Source organism: Salmo trutta, chromosome 26 (genome assembly GCF_901001165.1).
Source record: "Salmo trutta chromosome 26, fSalTru1.1, whole genome shotgun sequence".
NCBI classification, from domain to species: domain Eukaryota; kingdom Metazoa; phylum Chordata; class Actinopteri; order Salmoniformes; family Salmonidae; genus Salmo; species Salmo trutta.
Genome location: NC_042982.1, coordinates 9,595,346 through 9,618,814, shown reverse-complemented (window position 1 = coordinate 9,618,814; position 23,469 = coordinate 9,595,346). Strand labels below are relative to the sequence as shown.

General features: G+C 41.0%; 1 protein-coding gene across 1 annotated transcript in view; it reads left to right on the top strand.

Annotated features, from left to right (window-relative positions):
• The window catches only part of LOC115163048 (G-protein coupled receptor 4-like), a 40,635-nt gene that overhangs the window by 846 nt on the left and 16,320 nt on the right, over window positions 1-23,469 (top strand). The window lies entirely within an intron of this gene.

Genomic DNA, 23,469 nt, shown 5'->3' with positions numbered 1-23,469 from the left:
ATTGGCTGCATTAATGGTTGTAGTATTTACAGCATAATCTCACCCTTTAAAGACTATCTGTTTTGTATTCAACTAATCCCCATTTCTGAACCAGTAGGAACGATCACCCTTTAACTGTTTGAGCTGCTGACCTTTAAGACTCACATATGACAATGTGGTTTGCTAAAAGCTCTGGAATTATTTACCCTGTCTTTTAGACAGTGTTTTCTTGCCAAACCGCTGCAATTAACTGCGACTGCTCACTTCCCTTGCTTTTGTAAGCCATTTCTTAAAACATTCTAGACCTGTAGATGTGTTTACTCTCCAGTAGTGGTGTGTGTGTAAAATCAGTGGGTAAGCCAAGGCAGAAAAAAAGCCATATTACAACCTATGTGTTGTGATAATTGTTTTGTTTGCTCTAGAACCTGTTAGTTCATAAGCCTTGCAAGTTGCCACCTTGATACACAGGCCTAAGGCAGAGACAATAAGAAGACACAGTGTCAGAATAAATTCAACCACACCTTTGTTTCATCACAAAACCGGAGAGCAACATCTGTCTGGTGGTGTCCACAAAGCATACAGTTACATGAAGCTGGCTGCAACCTGGTCTCAGGGCATTTTGTATTATTCTGTACGTAAATCTGTGACAATAGATTTAGTATGGTTTGTTTCATTTCATATGGTATGTATTAATTTGTGGATGTCCATCACCCATTTCACATGATATGTTACGAATGCCAATTCATAATATATGTTACGAATTTGTTACATGTACAATATGTTACAAATGTGCAAAAACATACTACAGTCATGGCCAAAAGTTTTGAGAATGACACCAATATTAATTTTCACAATGTCTGCTACCTCAGTTTGTATGATGGCAATTTGCATATACTCCAGAATGTTATGAAGAGTGATCAGATGAATTGCAATTAATTGCAAAGTCCCTCTGCCATGCAAATGAACTGAATCCCCCAAAAACATTTCCACTGCATTTCAGCCCTGCCACAAAAGGACCAGCTGACATCATGTCAGTGATTCTCTCCTTAACACAGGTGTGAGTGTTGACGAGGACAAGGCTGGATATCACTCTGTCATGCTGATTGAGTTTGAATGACAGACTGGAAGCTTCAAAAGGAGGGTGGTGCTTGGAATCATTGTTCTTCCTCTGTCAATCATGGTTACCTGCAAGAAAACATGTGCCATCATCATTGCTTTGCACAAAAAGGGCTTCACAGGCAAGGATATTGCTGCCTGTAAGATTGCACCTAAATCAACCATTTATCGGATCATCAAGAACTTCAAGGAGAGCGGTTCAATTGTTGTGAAGAAGGCTTCAGGGCGCCCAAGAAAGAGCAGCAAGCGCCAGGACCGTCTCCTAAAGTTGATTCAGCTGCGGGATTGGGGCACCACCAGTGCAGAGCTTGCTCAGGAATGGCAGCAGGCAGGTGTGAGTGCATCTGCACGCACAGTGAGGCGAAGACTTTTGGAGGATGGCCTGGTGTCAAGAAGGGCAGCAAAGAAGCCACTTCTCTCCAGGAAAAACATCAGCGACAGACTGATATTCTGCAAAAGGTACAGGGATTGAACTGCTGAGTGGGGTAAAGTAATTTTCTCTGATGAATAACCTTTGTGATTGTTTGGGGCATCCGGAAAAAAAGATTGTCCGGAGAAGACAAGGTGAGTGCTACCATCAGTCCTGTGTCATGCCAACAGTAAAACATCCTCAGACCATTCATGTGTGGGGTTGCTTCTCAGCCAAGGGAGTGGGCTCACTCACAGTTTTGCCTAAGAACACAGCCATGAATAAAGAATGGTACCAACACATCCTTCGAGAGCAACTTCTCCCAACCATCCAGGAACAGTTTGGTGACGAACAATGCCTTTTCCAGCATGATGGAGCACCTTGCCATAAGGCAAAAGTGATAACTAAGTGGCTCGGGGAACAAAACATTTATATTTTGGGTCCATGGCCAGGAAAATCCCCAGACCTTAATCCCATTGAGAACTTGTGGTCAATCCTCAAGAGGCGGGTGGACAAACAAAAACCCACAAATTCTGACAAACTCCAAGCATTGATTATGCAAGAATGGGCTGCCATCAGTCAGGATGTGGCCCAGAAGTTAATTGACAGCATGCCAGAGCAGATTGCAGAGGTCTTGAAAAAGAAGGGTCAACACTGCAAATATTGACTCTTTGCCTCAACTTCATGTGATTGTCAATAAAAGCCTTTGACACGTAGGAAATGCTTGTAATTATACTTCAGTATTCCATAGTAACATCTGACAAAAATATCTAAAGACACAAAGCAAACTTCGTGAAAATTAATATTTGTGTCATTCTGAAAACTTTTGGCCACGACTGTATATGTTACAAATTTGCTAAAAACATATGGTATGTGACAATTTCTATCTAGGTGCCTAGACTTAGCTAGCTGGCTAACGTTAGCTATGCTAGGGGTTAGGGTTAAGTTTAGGAGTTAGGTTAAATGTTTAAAGAGTAACATTCACAAAATAACAAAAACGACCAACAGTTCCGTCAGGTTACAATAACTAAACGAAAAATAACCACCCACAAAACCCAAAGGAAAACAGGCTGCCTAAGTATGGCTTCCAATCAGAGACAACCAAAGACACCTGCCTCTGATTGGAAACCATACTCGGCCACACATGGAAAATGAAAATGACCCTTTTCACTGGTCAGGACGTGACAGCGCCAGGACCATTCACAGTTGAGCTCACTCTATTTAGCTGAATGCTGATTGGCTTATCAAGAGAGGCCAAATGCTCGCTGGCTTCCCTTGCATTCAATGCTATGGGCGGCAACAATATCATACTCCTTTTGACCGGACAGCATCAAATAGATACACATAGAGAGACAAAGGGGCACTGTTTCGCTCACTCGGATGCTTTCTCCAGTGGAATAAATTCAGCACCTTGCGAATTGAAGGACAATTTTGAAACACAGAGAGACGAACAATCAATTATTTTATGTTTTTTCTTTTATCTTGGTCAATTTTGTGGGAAAGCCTGGCTTCCCTGGTAATACATGAATACACGCCACTAATACTCTCCAAAATACCTCTCCAAAATACCTCCTTTACCTCGTTTACCTTGTTTAATCGAGTGCAGCCTTTCAAACCACAAGGATAGATCAGCAGTTTTGCTAATTTTTAAATTTGTTTCCTTAACTTGAAAGTGGTATATGGACAACGAATGACTGCAATCCACACTGAAATCAATTAGCAACATGAGCATTGTGGGATTAATGTTGCAGTCACTCCTTGTCCATAGATTGGAAACAAATGTCTAAATATGTAAAAATGCTATCCCTTTAATGTACAGTACCCTTCTTATACACTCAATGTGTATTGGGTTGCATGTTGACACCACCGTACCTACTGTAGTGTACTGAACCCACTGAACGGGAGCTATGGAGGGTTTTACTGTCTCATTGACTGCATTTTCATGGCATCATATTAAATCATGTCCACACACAATGGCTGATGGATGATCTCTTCCAGGTCAACCACTCATGAGGGTTCAGTAGCTAGTCCTCCTGCCTCTGCATGCCAGCTTGCGTGCCTGTCTCTCTGGGGCTGGGTCCTCAGTATCCAGGGTCACTGAAGGGGGAAGCGCTCACACGTTTAATCTAGCCGAGCTAGCGCCACGTAATTGCTCACAGTCTCACACAGGGGACGTGTAATAAGCATGGACACTTAAAGCTGCAATTGATAACTTTTTGGGCGACCCAACCAATTTCACATAGAAATGTTTATAGATCTGTCATTCTCGTTGAAAGCAAGACTAAGAAGTGGTAGATATTTTCTATGTGCGCTATTTCTAGGTTTCCCGTTCTTAAGTTTATTTTTTGCATTTTTTACTTTAGGTTTTGTACACCAGATTTTGTACACCAATATTTGTAGTTATGGAAAATATATTTCACAGCGGTTTAGATGGTACAATGATTCTACTATACACTATACTTACTTGTTTAGTCACATAAACTGAAATTAAGCGAACTATTAGAATTTTAGCAACCAGGAAATGGCGGAGCGATTTCTGCACAGTGCATCTTTAATAGCCTGACAGGGGAAGTGGTTATCGCCCAATAACGAGCGGGGAGCCTCAGCCGGCCCAACGACAGCTTGGTCTAATTGGATACTGTTTTCCAGGTAGAGCTGGATTGCTTGCTAAGGTGTTGTCATTGGACTGTAGTCTCTAATTTGCTGTGCAAGTCACTGAGGTAGACGTTTCACTGAGAATATGCCATGAAAAGGCTTTTGACATGTTTTTAGCTCTCTTGTGGAAGAAGTTGGATTTTCAGTTTAATGATGATGCATTGAAACCTTTTAATCCACATGCCTACTTGGCATCCTAACTATGAGCTCATGTCCCTATATTTGCTGTTCCCTCATAAAGCTAACTGAAATTTGCATTGCAACAATCCATCTATTCACGTCTCCTGTGCTTATTTGTGTTATATTGGTAAGGCAACCAAGCAAATATGTCTTTATTCAAATATCAAAGGACTAGCCTCCTTATGCCCATCTGGTTGAGGTGCATTTTTGCTTTATGGCAGCAGTGACCAATACCATGCCATATTTGACATTTTTAAGTCTGATTTTTCATATTAGAGAAGTTAAAAGGTTTCACTTTGTTTTCTGTCTTGATGATCTTTGCTGCTGTTTCTGACATCCCGGGTTTAGCACCTTGGTAGGGGTCAGTTCCATTTCAGCTCGCTCAGTTTAGAAAAGTAATTCATGCTGAACTGATTCAATTAACATTGGGATTAGGGATGTTAATGGTTAACTGTTAATCGGCCCGAAAATACATTTGACCGGTCATGCTTATCGGTTTATAGGTTAATTTGCATAATTTAGTGTCATTAAATTGGCCACTAAATTGTATTTTAGTTAGTCGTCATGTATCTTATTCATCACACGCGCACGACATACAGCATACATACAGAGCCTAGTTTGAGAGGAATAGCCTATCACCTGCCAGACAGCACGAGAGTACCTTCTGAAAAAGCTGGTACTGGAGTGAAACGTGCTTTTATAAGCCCAGTCATTGTACATTGCGCAACAAATAACTATTCTAAATGCAATCTTGTGTTGGAAACTGTTTTGATGGCCAGGATTAAAAAGAGCTACTTGTAATTCAAGCACACCTCCCATTCGCCATTCGAGTGTATAGTCAACGTTAGGCAGGCTATCAGCGCGTCAACCACCATTTTACAACGTGAGCTTGAGGAAAGGAAAGGTGGATACCTAGTCAGTTGTACAACTGAAGGCATTCAACTGAAATGTGTCTTCCGCATTTAACCCAAACCCTCTGAATGAGAGGTGCGGGGGCCTGCCTTAATCGACATCCACGTCATTGGTGCCCGGGGAACAGTGGGTTAACTGCCTTGCTCAGGGGCAGAAGGACAGATTTTTACCTTGTCAGCTCGGGGATTCGATCTAGCAACCGGCAGTATAATTGTATGAAACCTGAACGATTTACTTTACTTCAAATAATGAGGCATGTCTTACTTTGCTTCAAAGTAGCCTAATGGAAATTAAACCTATAGAAACTTCGAGGCAATTATTTTATAAAGACTTCCTCATGCCATTAACCAGAATTTCTCTACTGTTCTATTGGTTTTCATATCAACTTTCTTTCATTGTCCAGAAGCCAAAGGCACAATCCTAGCCATATTAGCAACCCGTCCTAGTTGTTGCTATGAGATTTATTGGTGGAGTGCTGCAGAGATGGTTGTCCTTCTGGAAGGTTCTCCGATCTCCACAGAGGAACTGTGCTCTGTCAGAGCGGTCATCGGTTTCTTGGTCACCTCCCTGACCAAGGCCCTTCTTACCCGATTGCTCAGTTTGGCCTGACGACCAGCTCTAGGAAGTTTTGGTGGTTCCAGACTTCTTCCATTTAAGAATGATGGAGGCCACTGTGTTCTTGGTGACCTTCAATGCTGCAGACATTTTTTGGTACCCTTCCCCAGATCTGTGCCTCAACACAATCATGTCTCGGCGCTCTACGGACAATTCCTTCGACCTCATGGCTTGGTTTTTGCTTTGACATGCACTGGCAACTGTGGGACCTTATATAGACAGGTGTGTGCCTTTCCAAATCATGTCCAATGAATTGAATTTACCACAGGTAGACTCCAATCAAGTTGTAGAAACATCTCAAGGATGTTCAATGATCGATGCACCTGAGATCAATTTCGAGTGTCATTACAAAGGGTCTGAACACTTATGTAAATAAGCTATTTCTGTTTTTTATTTTTAATACATTTGCAAAACATTTTAAAATCCTGTTTTCGCTTTGTCATTATGGGGTATTGTGTGTAGATTGATAAGGATTTTTTTTTTAAATCAATTTTAGAATAAGGCAGTAACGTAACAAAATGTGGAAAAAGTCAAGGGGTCTGAATACTTTCTGAATGCACTGTATATTGTTTGTATATGCAGTGCCAGTCAAAAGTTTGGACACACCTACTCAAGGTTTTTCTTTATTTGTACAATTTTCTACATTGTAGAATAATATTGAAGACATCAAAACTATGAAATAACACATATGAATCATGTATTAACCAAAAAAGTGTTAAAGAAATCAAAATGTATTTTATATTTGATATTCTTCAAAGTAGCCACCCTTTGCCTTGATGACAGCTTTGCACACTCTTGGCATTCTCTCAACCAGCTTCATGAGGTAGTCACCTGGAATGCATTTTAATTAACAGGTGTGCCTTGTTAAAAGTTAATTTGTGGAATTTCTTTCCTTCTTAATGCGTTTGAGCCAATCGGTTGTGTTGTGACAAGGTAGGTGTGCTATACAGAAGATGGCCCTATTTGGTAAAAGACCAAGACCATATTATGGCAAGAACAGCTCAAATAAGCAAAGAGAAATGACAGTCCATCATTACTTTAAGGCATGAAGGTCAGTCAAGCACTTGTCAGCACTTTCACACAGACATCACAGAGGGAATATAAGCCTCTGAGTGGTCTGCACTCTGTCTGCACCTGCTACCAGCACTTTGCCTAATCTGCAGGCCTTCGATTACTCAGCGCTCTGAAAATGTAAGTGCATGTGGATGAAATATCATATAGGAAGAAAGCCTTGGGGTTAGAAGAGGAAGATGTCTTCTTCTGTATTTGGAAAGTGCAGTCATAGCTCCAGGGTACTTTATCCATGAGCGCTGTTGTGACATACATGATGATTTGTATTTTGAATGTGAGGGCCATTGGATTGGCATAGCAAAATGGTTGGTTGAGTTTAGGTGAAAAAATAATGGTTGAAATATACTAAATCGAATTTAGAGACCATTTCTGTAGAGTCGAGGGCTATCCTTCCTGTCAGAGGTTGTTTTTATTTCATTTTCACTGGCAGGGTGAACGCTGCTTGTAAACTGGAGGATTTCCTGACTTGGAGTGGTGTTTAAAACAACAGATGGGAAAAACACACAGAACAAAACATGCCAATTTGAGTTAGTACTGCCTCAGATTCCTTTACACTTCCCAGAAAACCTTTATGGTGGGCTAGGCCTCTTGCCTTCTTTTAAGCAGTAAAAAATGTGCCCTTTCTCACCCCTATTTTAACACTGTGAGGACAGAGGAAAGCTTGTTGGGGACTTGTTTTCTTGACCATTAATTAAGTAATGTATGGTGAATTTGGGTACCCGTCCCGCATTTGGTAATAAAATCTCATTCTGCTTCTGAGCTCCCATGGGGATCACATAGCTTGTTACTAACACACACACACACACACACACACACACACACACACACACACACACACACACACACACACACACACACACACACACACACACACACACACACACACACACACACACACACAAACTAGGGAGCACCATGCTCGTCAACCCACAACGGAACCATAGTCTGTGTATTATGGTCCTGTCTCATTAGGTTTCATTCACAATACTGGTCACCAGCATTATGAGAAAAGACTGTCTTCACACAAACAGTATGAATTAGAGCTTTGATCTGCAATCATTTAGTTTGGTTTGACCTTTTATGACCTCATGGCAAGCTGCGTGTTTCCCCCAGAATAGTACTAATCAAGTAAACTAAACTAAGTTTGACAGAACAGGAAGTCACACAGGGACTGACAAATCCCAGCGGCACCCATACCTCCTCCACCCAGAGCCAGACCTCTCTTCATTGAAGTGATCTATTTGCACTCTGGCATTCACCTTGTAGCACCGTGTATTTCCTCTGGCAGGGCAGCTGTTTTTTTGTTTAGGAAGTGTCAGTGGCATTCTTCCACTGTGTACTCTGGGTCTGCTGCCACTTCAAGCCTGTCAACCAGCAGGCGGATAACAGTGACTAGTGGGACTTTGGCTCTGGGACTCTGCACAAAGCTTCCTGGAGTATTTCTAAGCCTGAATTCAGACTCAGAAATAAAACAGACTGTCATAAAGTGCTGGTGTTTACAAAACTCCCCCAGACCTTGTTTATCTGTGGCAACTTGAATGCCCCAGTGTATCCCTGGAGGTGACTGATACTTCAGCATCCTACCTCGGAGGGAGAGGAGAGGGTGATACATCAGTTGTCTTGTAGGAACCTCGAAAGGGTCGACAGGTCAGTGTGGCCACTGTCCAACACTCATTCATTTCCGGTGCAACAAGCTGATTGGGCCAAATTAAGGCTCAGTCAATAAAACCCTCTGGTGGGATTTTGAGTGGAAAATGTGGCACTTTTATTGAAGTCATTAATTTCCCCTGCAGGACGCCTGCCCTGGGCTTTATAGAGACCCGAAGTTGGCTCTCCAGCTGAGCATGAAATGAGCAGCCTGCTAGGCCAGGATTAAATACCTGCTCTTTGCTTAGGGCCAAGTGAAGGTTGCTGCGGCAGACACCGTACATGGGCTGGTCTCCCCCACATCAGTCACTGGCTGTATAAGTCACAGGTGTGATGCAGGGAGCTAAGGACACTGTGTGCTGCAATGGTTTGCAGTGCAGACGTGGAGGCCAAGGCCGATGGCAGCTGACCTTGCCCTTCATCTCATGGACAGTACAGTATTTCACATCATAATGTCTGTCGAATGGGATACTGAAGCTAGTTTAGGTAGTTGACCTCCACAATGTGTCAGTCAGTTTAAATTGACTTTGTCATGGTATGAAAGAACAGATTGCCACCAGCCAAATACAGGTCAGCATTCAAATTAAATCAAATGTTATTTGTCACATGCTTTGTCAACAACAGGTGTAGACTAACAGTGAAATGATTACACTGGCCCTTCCCAACAATGCAGAGAGAAAGAAAATAGAGAAATTATAGAAAAGTAATAAAATGTAATAATAAATACACAATGAGTAATGATAACTTGGCTATATACATGGGGTACCAGTACCGAGGTGCAGGGGTACGAGGTAATTGAGGTAGATATTGTCATGACTGTCCTGTGAGGATCACAGGTCAGATCAGCATGGCAATGGTTGACAATAACCAGACATTCTCTCACCCACAGAAGAGGCGAGGAGGGAACTGGGCCAGTTTGACAGTTCACACCCTGTTATAAATTGCAGGAGAAGGGAGCTCTTTCTCCACCTTCAGTAAAATCCACCAGAAGACTATCTTTGTTAACAGACTTTTCCCGCCGAAACTATAACACGTTCAAATGTGGATACTTGAACAATAATTCTAACATAAGAATGTAGGGAATGGTAAGTGGGGAGCTTAAGAAAACTAATGTCATATTGTTTTTTATTTTGTGATGTCATTAAAAAGGTTATGAAGGAAATACTGCAACTTGAAAAGTATTTACACTACAGGTATGAAGTCTCCACCCTTAATGTTGTATATGAAATATGAAAAATGATGAAAGTATTTTAGTTAACATAGGAATGTGATTTTAGTAGGTTTAAGAACATCTATCTCCTATAAACTGTGCATAGTAAGTAGCCATGCCTCGAGTGCGGTGGGAGATAGTGTCAGACTGACGGAACCGTCCCCTTTGGCCAGAGTGCATAAAAGGATTGCACACAGAGATTAACATCGGACCAGGAAAGACGAGGAGTTGCAGCCCACATCTAAAGTGGTTTAAACGCTGAATCTCAGAGACCAGGAAACATGAGCTACACGTTTGAAATGTTTGGAACTTTAAATCTCAACACGAGCTGAAGAAATAAATAGGGATGCACGATATATTGGAGAACATATCGAAATCGGCCAATATTAGCTGAAAATGCCAACGTCGGTATCGGCCCGATGTTTAGTTTAACACCGTTGTTAAAAACCGATGTCAAAGCTACCGTGCATACCTATATAACGTAGGTACATGACGTAATAATGCCACATAAAATGTTGCGCTACACGTGCTACACAGCATTCCTAACCTAGCCCACAATGTCTGCTGTGTGGATCGAGCAGTCAACGAGTCGGGCAGTCAATGGAAAGAGTAAGACATTTTCAGTGAGACAACTCAAAGGCGAAATCCATTAAAGCCAAGATAATGGAATTCATTGCCCTTGACAATCAACCGTTGTCTGTCGTGGGTGATGTTGGCTTTCGCCGACTGGTCGAGCACTGGTACACACTACCAAGTGTGCAATTTTTCAGATGTTGCCCTACCGGAGTTACACAGTAATAGCGTCACTGCTATTAGCTTCATGACATACATACTATGGAATGCCGTTTGGGTCTTTGTGCGTCAAAAAAGATACAGTAGCACTGTCAGAGCTGTACAAAGAAAGTCTGCAAACACCGGCCACGAACGATGTGTTTTACAATACCGCGTTGGTAATAAAGCATCATTTGTTCAATCACAACTTCTGGGGTAGCTAGCTTTAGCTTGGTACCTAGCTAGCACCAATACAACCAGCCTGAAAACAATGACCAGTAGAAACTGCAGTCATTTTCATTATGCTTAGCAATGATTTAGGAATCATTGTGAGTAAATGTTAGCTAGGTTGCCACTTGTTGTTCGCCTATTGAAATTGAACTTCAGTTCATGAAAATAAATAGCTAGCCAGCTACTTAACCCAGTTGCCCAAAGCTAACATTATAAGCAGCCAGCTAGCTTCATCAGTCTACTGAGGCTCGACCAGACCGGGTTATGTGTTTTGATTTGATTTGATGATTTGACTATTGTACCTAATCCTTATTGTGTCTAGCTTCACATAAATGGGTCCGACCACCATTTATCAAATAAGAATTGTCTTATAAATAAGGGTTATTTTAGATGATGACACCTAGCTATATAGTTAGCTAGCTAACTATAGCTACTGAAACAGATTATGTCGTGTTATTTGACACGTCAAATAATGTTATTTGACGTATATCTTTTTTGACACGCAAAGACCCAACGGCGTTCCATAGAAGTCCTGGTTGAGAATGAAACGACTGAACAAATGAACAACGAAACAGCCCAGCAAGTAAGTGAAAGAAATAGATTTTGATTATGTTTTACTGGTAATGGGTACATGTGTGTGTGTGTGTGTGTGTGTGTGTGTGTAACCTTTTTTTAACTTGGCAAGTCAGTTAAGAACAAATTCTTATTTACAATGATGGCCCAGACAATGCTGGGCCAGTTGTGTGCTGCCCTGTGGGACTCCCAATCACAGCCGGATGTGTTACAGCCTGGATTCGTACCAGGGACTGTAGTGACGCCTCTTGCACTGAGATGCAGTGCCTTAGACAGCTGTGTCCATGTGTGTGTTAACTATTTAACTGTACTAGAATGCTTAAAAGGCCGCAAAAGTTTTAAATATCGATTATCGGTATCGTTTTTTTGGGGGGCCAAGGAAAATATTGGATATTAGTATCGGCCAAACATGAAATATCGGTGCATCACTAGAAATAAACTCACCTTCCTTTAGATCAGAACATTGCCAGGTTGTAGCTGTGCATGTGAAGTGGTCTGAATCCTGATCCCTGAATGATCAACACGAGGTGTAGGCGAGAAGCTCACCTCCCAGACAATCACTGGTACGGCTGATTAGCTGTTCTAAGTCAGATATCGAGAAAAGCGAATCTAAGTGAGACTATCCTACTACTCTCATCACCAATGGGAACCGTCGACACGGCTGGCTATCTCACAGCTGGCTATCTTCCAGAGTGAACAACAGTAGAAGAGACGGGTCCGGACCCTTCCGGACAATCAGAGCTTTACAAGCGTGCCGCTGAAAGGCCAACCCACATCCTTCCTAAGAAGGCCTGGTTCCACCAGAGATAAATGGCAAACAAGGCACTCACACGTAAATACATTCATGATTTCTTATTCCAAACGGGCAGCAGTTCATGTGCAAAGTATATGATTAATGTGAGAATAGTTCTAAAATGTATCCACGATTAGTGTCCCTTTTTCTCTCTCTCTTCCCCACCCTTTTTCATTCATTGTGTACAAGCCGCCATATTTTATCACTCCGCTAGGGACATTTGTCTCAAGTAAGGGGTGTATGTTTACTCTGTTATTATTTAGTTATCTAGTAAATAAATAATTAAACTAATTTGTGTAGTACTGCATCATGAGTAAGGTTGGGTTTTTTGCAGATGCATGAGGTTACGACTGTTCAGAATGATGATATGATAAGAGGTAATGATTAATACATTGACTGTTTTATGGATGTGATAGGTAAAGAACTTTAGAGTTTAATTTGGGAGATGTTAACTCTTTAAACAACCTCTTCCGTGGTGCCCCAAATCCTAATGAGTTAATTGTTAGATGATTAATTTAATTGGGTAACAATTAAACATATTTAGTTGATTAAATCAATAACAGTCATCAGATTAATGAAAGTAATGTCACTAGACAACAGGATAGATAATAAACAGTAGCAGCAGTGTATGTGATGAGTAAAAAATGTTTGTGCAAAAAGGGTCAATGCAGATACAATGCCGATTTGATTAACTATTTAGCTAACTGTTTAGCAGTCTTATGGCTTGGGGGTAAAAGCTGTTTAGGCTCCTGTTGGTTCCAGACTTGGTGCAACAGTACTGTTTGTCGTGTGGTAGCAGAGAGAAGCATCTATGACTTCGGTGGCTGGAGTCTTTGACAATTTTTAGGGCTTTCCTCTGACACCGCCTGGTATAGAGGTCATGGATGGCAGGGAGCTCGGGCCGTACACACTACCCTCTGTAGCACCTTGTGGTCGGATGCCAACCAGTTGTCATACCAAGCGGTGATGCAGCCAGTCTAAATGCCCTTAATGGTGCAGCTGTATAACCTTTTGAGGATCTGAGGTCCCATGCCAAATCTTTTCAACCTCCTAAGGGGGAAGAGGTGTTGTCGTGCCTTCTTGACAACTGTGTTGGTTTGTGTGGACCATGATAGATCCTTAGTGATGTGAAATCTGTGGAACTTGAAGCTCTCGGCCTGCTCCACTACAGCCCCGTTGATGTGAATGTGGGCGTGCTCGGCCCTCCGTTTCCTGTAGTCCATGATCAGCTCCTTTGTCTTCCTGACGTTGAGGGAGATGTTGTTGTCCTTCTCCCTGTAGGCTGTCTCATCGTCGCCTGTGATCAGGCCTACCACCATCGCGTCGTCAGCAAACTTAATGATGCTGTTGGAGTCTAGCGCGGCCATGCAGTCGTGGGTGAGTAGGGAGTACAGGAGGGGACTAAGCACACACACCTGAGGGGTCCCCGTGTTGAGGGTCAGCATATTTAAATCACAAGTCACCATTATGGACGTATGAAGGTTGGTCAAATAGATATAACTGTGAACAATAAATCACAGTTATATTTGATATGATCAAATAAATAACTTACAGAGGTATGGAGCAGTGTTACTCCTGTAGCTTAGCTTCCGCTACATCTGACCTCTTCCGTATTGAGCTGGGACCGTACTTCCTGTTTGAGTTTTTCCTTTTAACCATTTGCAAATAGAGGACAAGGGGGAGCTTTGTATGCGTTTCTGTGTGTGGAGTAAAGGTGATCTAGAGTTTCGTCGACCTCTAGTTGCAAAGGTGACATGCTGGTAGAAATTGGGTAAGACAGATTTCGGTTTCCCTGCATTCAAATTAATTCTGTTTCGTAGGTACTGTAGTAGCCTAGGAGAGACAAATTGCGACAATGGTGAAGTAAGTTTGTGTGCTTGTGTGTGTGTGCTCTGCATAGGAGATGTTACTGTTTGCTCTTAACACCTTTACCAAAACAAAATCCTGACATAATCCTAATTAGGGGGCTAAGTGCATGTTGACGACTGAGCACACCACATAGTCTAGACGGTGATAACTGCCCTGACACCTAGACTACCCCTATGGTTAGCAAAGCTGTAATGATCTACTGTGTGGTCATGCCTCCAACTCCCATTCTGAGCTGCTTTACATCGATGAAATAGGAACTGAAACCAAAGTGTCTATTGAGCAGCAAGCACATTGCTTTCTGCGATCTTCTAACAGATAAACAGGATCTCATGCACATGAAACACTTATGCTGACCCTATTGAGCCCACGTTTCAGATGATCCGTTAGTCAGATGAAACAGAAAGAAACAGATGAGACCATGATCAAAGCCAGCCTCTGTAAAGTAGAGCGGGGCGTTGTTTTTGTCAGAAGAGTAGAGACTGGCTGGGTAATGAATGTGTCCCTGACTTGGTCTTAGCGCCTCTTATCCATCTCCCTCTCCCTGTTCCTCGCTAAATTGAATTTTCTTGCTCCTGGTTGGGTTGGGGCACTTCTTATCTTGATATTTTCACCAACCACCTCATCTTTGATAGAAATTTCAAACACACATATATTCACACATACACATACACACACAAAGCTTTGGTCTTATGCCAGTCAACAACTCATACTTAAAGACAGTACGGTCAGAGTGAGTGACGATAATTATGATTATCATATATCAAGCGTGATAACTATCTCTTGCCCACCGTACTGGGTTTGGATTGCTGGTTTTGCTACTTATATTTTGGTCATGACTCTGTTATCATGCTTGTGGTTTTGTTTGGCTGTGTAATGTACATTTTCAACAATCTCTCTTATGAGTGCATTTTTCAGTTCCAGCTAGTGTACATCCAAATACAAGCACAGCTGGCAGGATGTAGGAGGTATCCAAACACCTAGTTATCAGTAATCAAAAGGATGCATAATCATGCATGTAAAAAAGGGTAGCCTAACATTTGAAATATATTCCTTGTCAGCTCTGGTATCCAGTTAGACTAGATGTGATACGTCTCTGTCATCACCTATACGTTAAGAAAGGAATGCATTTGTGCCGGAGTCTGGCCTAGTGGCTAGCCCCCCAGGACTCTAAACCATATACCATTGGCGATGTGGGTACAAGTCCCGTCTCTGTCCTTCCTCTCTGTATCTGTCTCCCCTTTAACCTACATTTCCGACTATCACTATCTTTAAAACAATAAAATATGAAAACAATTCTGAATAACAATTAAGTACCTTACTGTAATTGTTTTCAATTAAAATTAAGATTTTTTTTAACAGAAATAGCTTCTTGGCAAAGAGCAATTTCAAAAGCAAGAATTTTGCTATGACTGTCTGAGAGTGGTCTGAGTGGGGAGGGAAAACTGAAAACTATCTGTTATTGGTAGAGAGGTTTGGAACTCTCTTTCTTATTAGTCTATTAACTAATTTACCCCCTGGTGATGTCACCAGGCAGGCCAAAACTCCATCCTAGAAAAAAGAAACGCACACCTATAAAGGCGAGGTGCTGGCTAGCGGAGCAGAACACTAGAAAATAAAGGAAAGCCGCACACTCTAAGAGCTCAGATGCAAAAATTTTAATAACCAACGTTTCGACAGCTAAGCTGTCTTCATCAGGGTATCATCACAAACACTGAGAGATGAGTCATTTATATAGTGTCAAGAGACACACAGGTGTTTGTAATCATGGCCAAGTATGGCCTAATATCATTGGTTAACTGAAATATTAAGAAAATGGTATACAAGGAACATACAAAAAGACAAACAAATGGATAACATATGATCATAGCATTTGTAGTCTAAAAAGTATCTAACAAACAATTACAATGGCAAAATCACAATAATCACAAGAATGGCTTCAGATCAAAGTCTATGTTGAGACCGAAGGGAGCAAGTGTCTTTAAATTAAAGATCCAGGCAGCCTCTCGTTTTAACAATAAATTATCAAGGTCACCCCCTCTCCTCGGGAGGGTGACATGTTCGATGCCAATATAACGCAGAGACGAAATCGAATGGCCTGCCTCCAAAAAGTGGGCCGCAACTGGGTAAGTCAGGTTTTTGCACCTAATGGTGCTACGGTGCTCTGAGATACGTACTTTTAATTCACGCTTTGTTTTACCCACATAATTTTTACCACAGGGACAAGTTATAAGGTAAATAACTGACTTAGTGGAACACGTAATAACACCTTTAATTGGGATAGATTTCCCTGTTTGGGGGTGTTTGAAGGATCTACATTTGTAAGTGCCATTGCATTGAGCACAGCCATTACACTTGTAATTTCCATCCAGTATGGGCGCAAATAGGCGTTGTTCAGGAATATCTTGGGCTGGTAAATCAGAGTGTACCAATTGGTCTCTGAGATTTCTGCCCCGCGAGAAAAACTCCATCCTACCTAAACAGGTTGAAATTTCAGGTGGTCTTTTCAAACAGCTCCTACACTAAAAGGGCATTATCAATTTCACAATTTCACAGTATTATTAAATAAGGAATGCCCTTGTATATACAGTACCAGTCAAAAGTTTGGACACACCTACTCATTCCAGGATTTTTCTTTATTTGTTGCTATTTTCTACATTGTAGAATAATAGTGAAGACATCAAAACTATGAAATATCACATGGAATCATGTAGTAACCAAAAAAGTGTTAAACAAATCAAAGTATATTTTATATTTGAGATTCTTCAAAGTAGCCACCCTTTGCCTTGATGACAGCTTTGCACACTCTTGGCATTCTCTCAACCAGCTCCATTAGGTAGTCACCTGGAATGCATTTCAATTAACAAGTGTGCCTTGTTAAAAGTTAATTTGTGTAATTTCTTTCATTCTTAATGTGTTTGAGCCAATCAGTTGTGTTGTGACAAGGTAGGGGTGGTATACAGAAGATAGTCCTATTTGGTAAAAGACCAAGTCCATATTATGGCAAGAACAGCTCAAATAAACAAAGAAAAACAAAAGTCAATCATTACGTCAAGACATGAAGGTCAGTCAATCTGGAAAATTTGAAGAACTTTGAAAGTTTCTTCAATTGCAGTCGCAAAAACCATAAAGCGCTTTGATGAAACTAGCTCTTATTAGGACCGCCACAAGAAAGGAAGACCCAGAGTTACCTCTGCTTCAGAGGATAAGTTCATTAGAGTTACAAGCCTCAGAAATTGCAGCCAAAAGAAATGCTTCACAGAGTTCAAGTAACACACCCATCTCAACATCAACAGTTCAGAGGAGACTGCGTGAATCAGGCCTTCGTGGTCGAATTGCTGCAAATAAATAACTAGTAAAGGACACCAATAATAAGAAGAGACTTGCTTGGGCCAAGTAACACGAGCAATGGACGTTAGACCAGTGGAAATCTGTGCTTTGGTCTGATGAGTCCAAATTTGAGATTTTTGGTTCTAACCGATGTGTCTTTGTGAGATGCAGAGTAGGCTACCGGATGATGGTGGGATGGTGTCGGGTGCTACATGATTCCATGTGATTTTTCATAGTTTTGATGTCTTCACTATTATTCTACAATGTAGAAAATAGTACAAATATAGAAAAACTATTTACAGTATATATAAACACCAGGAAACCACATTTTTGATTGCAGTGGGCCTTTTAAATGACTTATTTTGAGAATGAAAACATGAAGCATTATTTAATATACTTCCTGTTACCTAGTCACCTTACAGAGTCCTGAAAAAGGCAAAGTCAAATTTGTCACTATATGAATAGTTTGAATGTGAACATTGTGGGGCTTGCATAGTTGTGCACTACTCTGCTTCCTTGTGAAAAACCAAACTACGTGCTGTGAGCAGTTCTTAATTTGAACAGATGTTGTGTTGACCGTTACAAAAAGGAGAACATTAGATCACTTCAAAGCCATCACCAGGCCAGTGGGGCCACACAATGTGCCTGTGTCTTCACATCTGAGTTTGGCCTCTGGCAAACATACTCCAAACAGTGGTGACAGGGACTCTTGAAAACAGATGCCCTTCGACAGTCAGCTAGCTCTGGTTCAGTTGAGTTCGGTACAGGACATTGTGTGACACCAGAGACTCAGCACAGTGTGGCCTCTCCACCAGCTGGAAGAGCAGGATTCCCCGGAGAGCACAACAACATATGAACTCGAATGTGTTGAACCTAAAGAAGCGCTCAACTCTTATCCACATTCTGTCGACAGCATTGCTGCGTTATGGTACAGTACATTAAGAAAACAACACCCATGCATTCTCATGGCTCCTATACAATACATGTAATAGATACCAACACTTTGACAGGTATGCTTCCCTCATCAGGGTTTCATCTTGTACAGTATATGTTGTGATGTCACAAGAACTCTTTCCAATGGCAGTTGGACTTGATATTGGCTTGTGTTGGCCTAGTGTACAGCTGCATCCTGTGGGTTTAGAATCAGTGAAGCAAGTAATCCCTCTAAAGATGATTATCTTACGACTTTCATTTCTTTTGATGAGTAATATGTGTGATTCATAGCTAGATGTATGAGTGGCAGCATCTGTATTATGTTGGTTAGATGTTATTTTTCCACTCCACCAGTTATTATGTCAGCAGCGCAACTGTTAGCTTGAGATATCTAATGTCATTACCTACCCACCCGGCACATACTGGTTGAATCAACGTCGTTTCAACGTAATTTGTCTTGTGCCGTGGAATCAATGTGGAAAATACATTGGATTTGAAAAAAGTGATCAACCAGCACTGTTTTCATCTGATTTCAACCTGCGTTGTAAATGTTGAAATTAGGGTAAAACTTCAACGTAAATATATTGACTTAACCCGACTAACATGTTCTTGCATCGATCTAATTTCAACATAATCATCAGAACTATGTATACGTTTAAATTCCACGTAGAAACACAAAAAATATTTGACATCTTAAATTCAATATACACTGAGTATACAAAACATTAAGAACACCTGCTTTTTCCATGACATATACTGACCAGGTGAATCCAGGTGAAAGCTATGATCCCTTATTGATGTCACTTGTTAAATCCACCTTAATCAATGTAGTTAAAGAAGGATTTTTAAGTCTTGAGGCAATTGAGACATGGATTGTGTATGTGTGCCATTCAGAAGGTGAATGGGCAAGACAAAATATTTTAACAGGGTATGCTAGTAGGTGCCAGGCGCACCGGTTTGTGTCAAGAATTGCAATGCTGCTGTTTTTTTTCACACTCAACAGTTTCCCGTGTGTATCAAGAATGGTCCACCACCCAAAGGACATCCAGCCAACTTGACACAACTGTGGGAAGCATTGGAGTCAACATGGGCCAGCCTCCCTGTGGAATGCTTTCGACACTTCGTAGTGTTCATGCCCCGACGAATTGAGGTTGTTCTGAGGGCAAAAGGGGGTGCAGCTCAATATTAGGAAGGTGTTCCTAATTTTTGGTATACTTCGTGTATAATGGGATGGTTGGAAGTACGTCGAATTTCACATTTGATTAGACATATTTTACTTGAGTTAGAGGAGTAACTTTCAACGATTCAATGTTATTTAGGTAGTCTATGCCAATGAATATTGAAGCTGATCAATGTCTAAATGTGTTGGCATGATAGCTCAGCTTAATCAAACACACCTCGTTTCCATACATAAGCAGGGTACATAGAGGATGGCATCTGGATGGTGGACTAATTCACACTGAACTGCATTTTCAGTAAGAGTCAGTGTTCAGGCTGGAATCCTTGAACTGTGTCTTCACATTTTATGTCAATATACGGTACCTTTTTATTTAAGTTGATGGCATGACGTTGAAACAATGACGTTGATTCAAACATAGCATTTTACTATCACCATCGAAACAAGATCAAATAAAATGTGTCTTATCAAAATAAAAAATTCAACACAATCTCAACCACCCCAATATAGGCTATTTTGAATATACAGTAGGATGAAAAATATTTATAGGGTGAATTTTCATTGGAATTTCAACGTATACATCGTTCTGATGATTATGTTGAAATTACAACCTGTTAGTTAGGTTAAGTCAATGTATTTAAGTTGAAGTTTTACCCTAATTTCAATGTTTACAACGCTGGTTGAAATGAAAACAGTGCTGACTGATTACTACTTTTTAATTCAATGTATTTTCCGCTTTGACCTCACTTCACAATAGGTGGACAAATTACATTGAAACAACGTTGATTCAACCAGCGCGTGCCCAGCGGTATAGGCGCCTGAGCAATGTGGCAAACGAAGCAGCTTGCATCCCCACTTTCAAAATGAACATGATCCAGTGGGTAATTTGTTATTTTCAATGATTAGTCATGTTTGGAGCTAATCTGTATTACAATAGATATGTCCATTTTATATATGATATAATAATTAACAGATTGCATTTTGCACCCGTCGTCGCCTTAAGATGAATGGTTTTTGACCATTCTAAAGTTTTGCTCCGCTCCGCTGTTTTGGTTCAGTGCGGTTGGAAAGCACACGTTGAATCACTGGTGTTTAAAATGAAAAGGCACCTGCCTAAATATATCATTTGTTGTGCTGTTGTATCGTTGTTTAATTTTCCGATGCACTCAGGGTGTTGTTTACATATCATTTTAGTGGCGTGCACCAAAAGCAAATTCATTGTATCATTTCACTTCGCCTGTAAGAACGATGATGAGCCTGGCAGCCTGGCATCGCTGTATCGCTGCCTCTGACTCTGGGTAGCCTGCCCTTCCATCAGCCTACCAGAAAACTGCATGCTCAGTAGTTGTGTCTGTATGCGCATATGCACAATAAGGGAAAAGTACAGGATATTTGTATCTCTATAAAACAGCTCTTCTTGGCTTGGTAAGTAATATCGACCAAATAAGCCATTTCTACTCTCGTTGCATCAAATGTGTATGTATGCTGCTGAGACAAGTTCATTTGAAACATTGTCATGGTGACACTGTAATGTGACGGCGCTTCGAACAACAGCGCAAAAAAAACGCTGTCGGGGGGGAAAGGAGGGAAAGCAGGATGGACATTTAATGTGCTTGCTGAGACTACCCTTTGGTTATTCCTCATACTTTTCATGGTTATTCTGTTTCTTCACGATTTGTTGTCAACTATGTAGCCTACTGTGTTGTTTTTAAAGGCCTTTTGTTAAACAGAATTACAATTTTAAAAGAATTGGAGAATAATTTATAGTAGCCTAGTCCTGTAAGTGCAGGCTACATATTTGTTCAAATATAAAACCCTTTTATTTCCTCATCTTAAAATGGAAATATTTATAAGGTAGGCTACAGTAAAATGATTTTTGTTCAAATTGTGTGGTTTTAAGAACCAACACGCAATTACAGTATGCAGTGCTGTTCATTGTTTCTATTCATCCAGTTAGGCCCACACAATAACAACATATGCAGGCTGTATATGAGTAGCATGGTAAAAAATGTTTTGGTATGAAGTAGGTTGGAGACCCCTGCTCTAACCCAAACCGTTAAAAAATGACCCATATTGCCAGAACATTATTATTTCTATTGCAGATTCAGGGCAGCAATTTATGTATATATATATATCTGGTCAACAAAAAAAATCACATTTTATAATGATAATGATAAAATTCATAATACGTTAGTAATATTATTTTTATGTGACCAAATTTAAATGCAACACTCTAGTTTGCATTTTCAAGTTGACAGTTCTTGTTCAATGCCCTACCAGATAACCCTGCCATATTGAGAAAAAACACTTTTTGAAAGATAAATCGACATTCACATCTGTAATTGTGCTACATCTGTAATTGTGGGTAAAACAATGTTATTACTCCCATTTCCAATTTCATTTCCTCATTGTCTTGCATTATCCTGACCACATTTTTAACAGTTTGGACTGTCAACCTATCACTGTGGGTGGGATTGTTAAGGGAGGAGCAGGATATTTGTGAGTCACAGGGTTGGTAGAGTTTCAGAACTGTCAATTAATTATTGAGGGTGGGATTTTCAGGGAAGGGAGTAGATTAGTAATCTAGTCATTAAAACATTTTTTCAATATCATTTTTTGGTCCCCCAGACCCCCTGCCCAACCAGTGGATAATCAAGTATATATTTGGGGGATGAAATTACACATACCAGAATAATGTACATTTCATGTTTTTAAGATTGATATTTTTTTGCACTCTGATTGATTATTTGAATGCTTATCATCTCACAATCAGAACTATCTGATGAACCCATGTCTTAATCACAGTTGTGGAATGAATGCATTCCCATTAGAATACAAAGTAAAAGTTATTCAGAGACCAGAGTCAGGGAGGTGCAGTCAACATGATCCCTTTAGCCCTTTGACCTTTCCCTGTGCCTTATGCATTCAGTTGAATACAAATAAACCTTAGCTGACCCCTCTGTTTGTTGCCTGTTTAAGAGACCTGCCAAGCCCTCTCGTAGTGTAGTATCCTCTCATTAATCTGCCCCAATGAATGAATAATCATGCAGCTCAATTTTAGACCCGTCATCCTGTTTCACTCTCTCTCTCTTGCTCTCTCTCTTGCTCTCTCTCTTGCTCTCTCTCTCTTGCTCTCTCTCTCTCTCTCTCTCTTGCTCTCTCTCTCTCTCTCTCTCTCTCTCTCTCTCTCTCTCTCTCTCTTGCTCTCTCTCTTTCGCGTTAAGTGAGGGGGAAACAGAAGCGCCTCTCTCTCTCCCGGGCATTGCCGGTGGCTGATTAAAAGGATGCCAGGTTTGTGCTCACCACCCCCACTGTGTTTATTGTTATGAAACTGATTCAATAACTCAGGGTCTTTCCCACCAGACCTAAGGGAGTTGACAGAGAAGGGTCCTCGCCGAGGCCATCGGGAAGCCTATATGTTTAGACTCATTATTAAACTGGGACCAACTGGGCCGTCCACTGGGACGCCTGTCCAAAACACAGACTTGCGAATGCCTGTGACACTGTCCAACTTGTGATGTCACTTGTCCAACTGGCTATGTTACAGGAAGGGAACAACCATCCTTACCATTACTAATATTAAGTGATGTTGGGTCATTATGGTGACGGTATAGCACTTATCTGGAGTGAGGTCGATCTACTGTTGAGGTAAGGAATGGACTAGGAAAAAACTGATCATAGAATCATATATTACCTGGAGTGTATTCATCATGTCACTTGCGTCAAAGCAATTATTCTTTAGACAGTACAGAAGTTCATCACAAGCAAGTCATAAGCTAAATAAATTGATTATGAACTGCCTATTGTGGCGCTAGCTTCTCAATCGTCCGTTCACCATAGGGTTCACCAAAAGGGTTACTCTTCTGTTTGTCAGAAAAATAATAGTTTGACTAGTTTGAGTGGTTGCTGTGCGACTTGGACAGCCATCACCATGGGAGATAGAACTGTCTGGATGAGGCTCACATCATCATGTGCTTCCCATCCCAATCCAAGCAACACTG